General features: G+C 53.3%; 1 pseudogene; it reads left to right on the top strand.

Annotated features, from left to right (window-relative positions):
* Positions 1-1,447: 1,447 nt before the first annotated feature.
* LOC105543630 lies at positions 1,448-2,838 on the top strand (annotated as a pseudogene).
* The last annotated feature ends 3,580 nt before the right edge of the window (positions 2,839-6,418 follow it).

The raw sequence follows: 6,418 nt of genomic DNA on the forward strand, positions 1-6,418 counted from the left end.
CCGTAAAGATTTGGCTGGAATGTGTAGACAATGTTTGGATCCCGATTTGATCCAATATATGAGACGACTGGGGAAATCTGACCATTGACAAGATATCTGATGACAGGAACAGTTGTTTAATAAAAGTGTTAGGTTTGCTAGTGATATTGTGGTTATCTTTGTTTAGAACCCTTCTATTTTAGAGATATATGCTGAAATATGGGAGGGTAACATCATATGAAGTCTGGAGCTGGCTGTTGAATCGTTCACCTGGGAGAACAAAATTGTGTGTGGGTGTGTACAGATGTGAGGGTGTGTGCGTACAGATGATTTTTTTTTTTGAGATGGACTTTCGCTCTTGTCGCCCAGGCTGGAGTGCAGTGGCACATCTTGGCTCACTGCAACCTCCATCTTCTGGGTTCAAGCGATGCTCCTGCTTCAGCCTCCTGAGTAGCTGGGATTACAGGCATGAGCTACCACACTGGGCTAATTTTTGTGTTTATAGTAGAGATGGGGTTTCCCCATGTTGGCCAGGCTGTTCTCAAACTGCTGACCTCAGGTGATCTGCCTGTCTTGGCCTCCCAAAGTGCTGGGATTACAGGCGTGAGCCACCGTGCCCAGCCCTGTTTAACATTTTAAGGAGCTGCTGGACTGATTTCCAAAGCAATTGCATCATTTTACATTCCCACCAGCAATTTACGAGGTTCCAATTTCCCCACATCTCCACCAACACTTGCAATTTTCTATTTTTTCCTGTGTCTTTTGAGATGATCATGTGGCTTGTCCTTTATTCTATTAATGTAATGCATTAATTGGTTTCTGGATGTTAAGCCAAACCTGCATTCGTGGGATACATTCGTTTTTGGTTTTAGGATGTAATCCTTCTTATACATTGCTGAATTCTGTATTTTGTTGAGGCTATTTGTATCTGTGTTCAGAAGGGATATTGGTCTGCAGTTTTCTTGTGGTATCTTTGGTTTTGGTTTCAGGGTAATACTGGCCTCAGAATTAGTTGGGAAACATGTTAGTCCAATTTGCACTGCCGTAAAGAATGACTTGAGGCTGGGTCATTTATAATGAAAAGAGGTTTGTTTGGCTTATGGTTCTGCAGGCTACACAGGAAGCATAATGCTGGCATCTGCTTCTGGTGAGGGCCTCAGGAATAATGAGTGAATTCTCCTCACACATTACTGCAAGCTGTTCTTGAGGGATCCAGCCCTGTGACCCAAACGCCTCGCACCAGGCCTAACCTCCAGCGTTGGAGATCTTATTTTAACATGAGATTTGGAGGGGACAAGACGTCCAAAGCATATCTAGAAGTCTTACCTTCTCCTCCATTATTTTGAAAAAATATTTGAAGGATTAGCATTTCTTCTTATTTAAATGTTTGGTAGAGCCTTTCCCTGCCCAGCACTGCTGGGTCTGCAGGTCTCTGTTGAGCCACAGACATGGGCGTCTGTTCCACAGGATGGAGTTTGTTAAAGTTGAGAATAAGGCCAACTTTAAGAGATACCAAGTGAAATGTGGAAGATGAGGAGAGGTAAAACTGGTCACTATGCTCAGAAACGCTTGGTGGTAGAGGATAAAAGTAAATACGACTTTTATCCCAAATACAGGATATTTACACCCAAATACAGGATGATAGTTTGTGTAACAAACAGAGATATCATTTGTCAGGTTGCTTATGCCCGTATCGAGGGGGATATGATAGTCTGCGTAGCATATGCCCACGAACTGCTGAAATACGGTGTGAAGGTTGGCCTGACAAACGACGCCGCAGCATATTGCCCTGGCCTGCTGCTGGCCCACAGGCTTCTCAATAGGTTTGGCCTGGACAAGATCTAGGAAGGCCAAGTGGAAGTGACTGGTGATGAATACAACGTGGAAGGCATAGATGGTCAGCCAGGTGCCTTTACCTGCTCTTTGGATGCAGGCCTTGCCAGAACTCCCACTGGCAATGAAGTTTTTGGTGCCCTGAAGGGAGCTGTGGGTGGGGGCTGGTCTATCCTCAGTACCAAACGATTCCCTGTCATGATTCTGAAAGCAAATAATTTAATGCAGAAGTACAATGGAAGCACATCATAGGCCAGAATATTTCAGATTACATGTGCTACTTAATGGAGGAAGATGAAGATGCTTACAAGAAACAGTTCTCTCAATACATAAAGAACAGGGTAGGCCAGGCGCAGTGGCTCAGACCTGTAATCTCAGCATTTTCGGAGGTCGAGGCAGGGTGATCACTTGAGGAGTTTGCAACCAGCTGGTCAACATGGTGAAACCTCATCTCTACTAAAAATACAAATATTAGCTGGATGTGGTGGTGGGTACCTGTGATCCCAGCTGCTTGGGAGGCTGAGGCAGGAGAATCACTTGAACCTGGGAGGTGGAGGTTGCAGTGAGCTGAGATCGTGCCTCTGCACTCCAGCCTGAATGACAGAGTGAGACTCCACCAAAGAAAAGAAAAAAAGCATAACTCCAGACACGATGGAGGAGATGTATAAGACAGCTCATGCTGTGGCCGTGTGCGGTGGCTCATGCCTGTAATCCCAGCAGCTCAAGAGGCTGAGGCAGGAGAGTTGCTTGAACCTGGAAGGCGGAGGTTTTGCAGTGAGCCAAGACTGCGCCACAGCACTCCAGCCTGGGTGACAGAGTGAGACTCCATCTCAGAAAAAAAAAAAAAGAAAGCTCATGCTGCTATATGAGATAATCCAGTCTATGAAAAGAAGCCCAGACTGAAAAGAAGCCCAAGAAAGAAGTTAAAAAGAAGAGGTGAAAATGTCCCTTGCTCAGAAGAAACACCGGGTAGTTCGAAAGAAGGCAAGCTTCCTCAGAGCTCGGGAGCAGGCTGCTGGAAGCTAAACCAAACAATTTCTATGAGGATTTTCCAGATAAAGACAATAAACTTGTTGATAGCAACTAAAAAAAAGTTTGGTAGAATTCACAAGTGAAGTCATCCGTCCTTGTGCTTTTCAGTGTGGAAATTTCAAAAATTACTATTTCAGTCTGTTTACTTGTTGAGTAAGCCTTGGTAGTTTCTTTCGGTAATTTGTCCATTTAATCTGCTATCTAATTTGTTGGCACACAATCGTTCATGGCATTCTCTTATCGTCCTTTTTATTTCTGTAGGATCTGTAGTGATATCCCATCTTTCATTTTTGATTTTGATAATTTTTTTTGAGACAAGGTCTTGCTCTGTCACCCAGGCTGGAGTGCAGTGATGCAACCATAGCTCACTGTAGCCTTAACCTGCAGCCTGGCCCCGAGAGAAGGCCAGCAGGGCAGGAGGGTCACCCGGACAGGTGGACGGGCTGCTGTGCTGGCCTGGTCAGTTGTGCATCTGAAGGGATTTAAGCTGAGGCCATGACATGGCTGGAGGTGAGTTGTAGAAGAGGCCAGCCCAAAGCACTGGCATCCGCGCCGAAGCCCCTGTGGGCACTGATGTCTAAAACTGGAACTGGCTACAGTGGTCGACAGATGCTCTGGGACCCCTACCATAGCCTAGGGGACACACCAGGGACTGGGGCTTCAGCAACAGGCAGACACCCTCAATCACGGGCTTGTGTGTGGGGACTCGGACAGAAGCACACAGTCGCTGTGGGGTGAAGGTGGAGGGACACAGCAGGGGCTGGAGAGGGCGGGGCTGTCACTGTGCGGACATCAGGGCAGGTGTCTCTGAGGAGGGGGCATTGTGCAGGGTCCCCATCAGTCACCTGCAGGAAGAGGGGCGGAGCTGGCAGGATTCCAGCCATGTGCTGGGCAAAGCACGCGCAGGAGGACCCGCTCTGATCAGTCACCCAAGGGAGAGGGGCACGGCCAGGCGTGGGAGGACCCGCTCTGATCAGTCACCTGAGGGAGAGGGGCACGGCCAGGCGTGGGAGGACCCGCTCTGATCAGTCACCCGAGGGAGAGGGGCACGGCCAGGAGTGGGAGGACCCGCTCTGATCAGTCACCCGAGGGAGAGGGGCACGGCCAGGCGCGGGAGGACCCGCTCTGATCAGTCACCCGAGGGAGAGGGGCACGGCCAGGCGTGGGAGGACCCGCTCTGATCAGTCACCTGAGGGAGAGGGGCACGGCCAGGCACGGGAGGACCCGCTCTGATCAGTCACCTGAGGGAGAGGGGCACGGCCAGGAGTGGGAGGACCCGCTCTGATCAGTCACCTGAGGGAGAGGGGCACGGCCAGGCACGGGAGGACCCGCTCTGATCAGTCACCCGAGGGAGAGGGGCACGGCCAGGAGTGGGAGGACCCGCTCTGATCAGTCCCCCGAGGGAGAGGGGCACGGCCAGGCACGGGAGGACCCGCTCTGATCAGTCACCCGAGGGAGAGGGGCATGGCCAGGCGTGGGAGGACCCGCTCTGATCAGTCCCCCGAGGGAGAGGGGCACGGCCACGAGGGGCAGAGCAGGCAGGACTCCAGCCATGCACTGGGCAAGCATGTAGAGGAGGATCTACTCTGCTGCTGCCATCTTGAAGTTCTTTATCTTTGCTTTTATTTCCTTAGAGACAACGTTTTGCTGTGTTGCCCAGGCTGGTCTGTAACTCCTGGGCTCGAGAGATCTTTCTGCCTCAGCCTCCCAAAGTGGTGGGATTACAGGTATGAACCATGGCACCTGCATGGGGCCCACAAGTCTGGAGCTGTGCTTGGCTGGGGGCCCCTGTGGTGGACGTGGGAGTCAGGACCCTCCAGCTGTAACAGGAAGGGGCCGGAGGTTGGGGTCATGGCTGGGCTGGACAGCCCAGTGGAGGTGAAAGTCAAAAGCTGTGGGGAGGGGAGTTAGGACAGCCAGGCCAAGACCCAGAATTCTCTGGAAATGGGGAGGTCCCGTGAGTGGATGGTGTCGGGGTTCTGGGCACTGCACTTGGAGGGGGAACAAGGAAGGGCAGTGAAGTGGCAGAGGGAGGCCCCCCATGTTATAGGACAGGCAAGACCCCAAACTGGGACTTACCCTGGGAGGGTTCTTGGCTTCCCCAAGTGGAATTCAAGGGTGAGCTAGTGGTGTTGGGCCGCCGTCTTCCATTGAACGGTACTGCTTCTTGAGGGCGAACTTCTAGGCAGTGCACCCACAGCATATGGTGTTTGGCAGCTGTATTTATACCCCTGTGAACCCACTTTCAATTACACGCAAATTAAGGATGGGCCAATGCAAATTGAGGGGTAAGTTATTTAGAATTTTCTAGGAAAAAGGCGGTAGCTTCTGGGTCATTGCCATGGAAAGGGCTGGCACCTTATGGGTCGTTGCCATGGCATTTGTAAACTGTCGTGGTGCTGGTGGGCGTGTCTGATGCCAGTGAACAGTGAGGGCAGCCAGGGATCCGCCTCTCACCGTCTGCTGGTTCCTGCTGGTTTCTTCACTTCATCCTGCCTGGTCCTGTTTGGGTCAGTGGGGCTGGGACCAGAAAACAAGTCCTGCCAGTCTCTTACTTCACCTGAATGCCAAGGGGAGAAGCTTCTAGAAGGAGGAGGGTTAGGGGGGCAGGAGCTGGACTGGAAAGGGGCTGCAGCGGGGGTGGGGCAGGTTGGGGTGAAGGTGGGGGGTTTGCTGTGTTGGGGACAGGGGATGGAAGGGGCTGCCTGTGGAGGGAACCAGGAGGGTCTGCTCTGGGAGCAAATGTGAGGCGGCCCCACTCCTGTGTCCGCTTCAGGGGCCCTGTCCTCCCGGGGATGGGGAGATGGGGCTGCTCTGCGATGTTCGGGGGCCCTGTCCTCCCGGAGATGGGGAGGTGGGGCTGCCCTGCGATGTTCAGGCCCTGTCCTCCCGGGGATGGGGAGGTGGGGCTGCCCTGCGATGTTCAGGCCCTGTCCTCCCGGGGATGGGGAGGTGGGGCTGCCCTGCGATGTTCGGGGGCTGGGGGTTCACAGAGGAGACGCTGCTGGGCCTGCTGGGAGCCAGGCTGAACTGCAGACAGGCGGGGACGCCGGCGGTGGGGACGCTGGCGGTGGGGACGCTGGGCTCTGCCGCAGATGCCTCCCCTCCTGCAAGACCCCTCACAGGGGTGCAGGCTGCAGAGGCTCCCGGCCCTGCCCACCCGTCTGTGCCCTGAGGAGTGGAGGTGAGGGCTGAGCCCTGGAGAATAGGGTTGTCCTGATGACGAGTGATGATATTTCCAGTGTCCTCTCCTGCATCCTGCAAGACAGGCTGTGCCCGGCGACTTCCCAAACAAAACACTGAATGCTCGGCATGAGGTGTTGGAGCAGGTGCTGCTGCCCGGCAGCAGAGGCTGGCAGGAAGACACCGGGCCTCCGGGCAGAGGCCCAGGGTGGGCCCCCAGGAGTCCTTCCCCTCCTGTCCCATATGATGCTTCTCCGGCCCTTGGATGAGTGCTTCAGAACATCTCATCTCACCCCTGCCACTGGGCACAGCTGGGGCCTAGAGAAAGGTGCGAACTTATGAGAGGAAAGAGCTGTGAGGAAGGTGAGGTTTCAGTGGCTAAACCCACTGG

Source organism: Mandrillus leucophaeus, unplaced genomic scaffold, assembly GCF_000951045.1.
Source record: "Mandrillus leucophaeus isolate KB7577 unplaced genomic scaffold, Mleu.le_1.0 Scaffold288, whole genome shotgun sequence".
NCBI lineage: Eukaryota > Metazoa > Chordata > Mammalia > Primates > Cercopithecidae > Mandrillus > Mandrillus leucophaeus.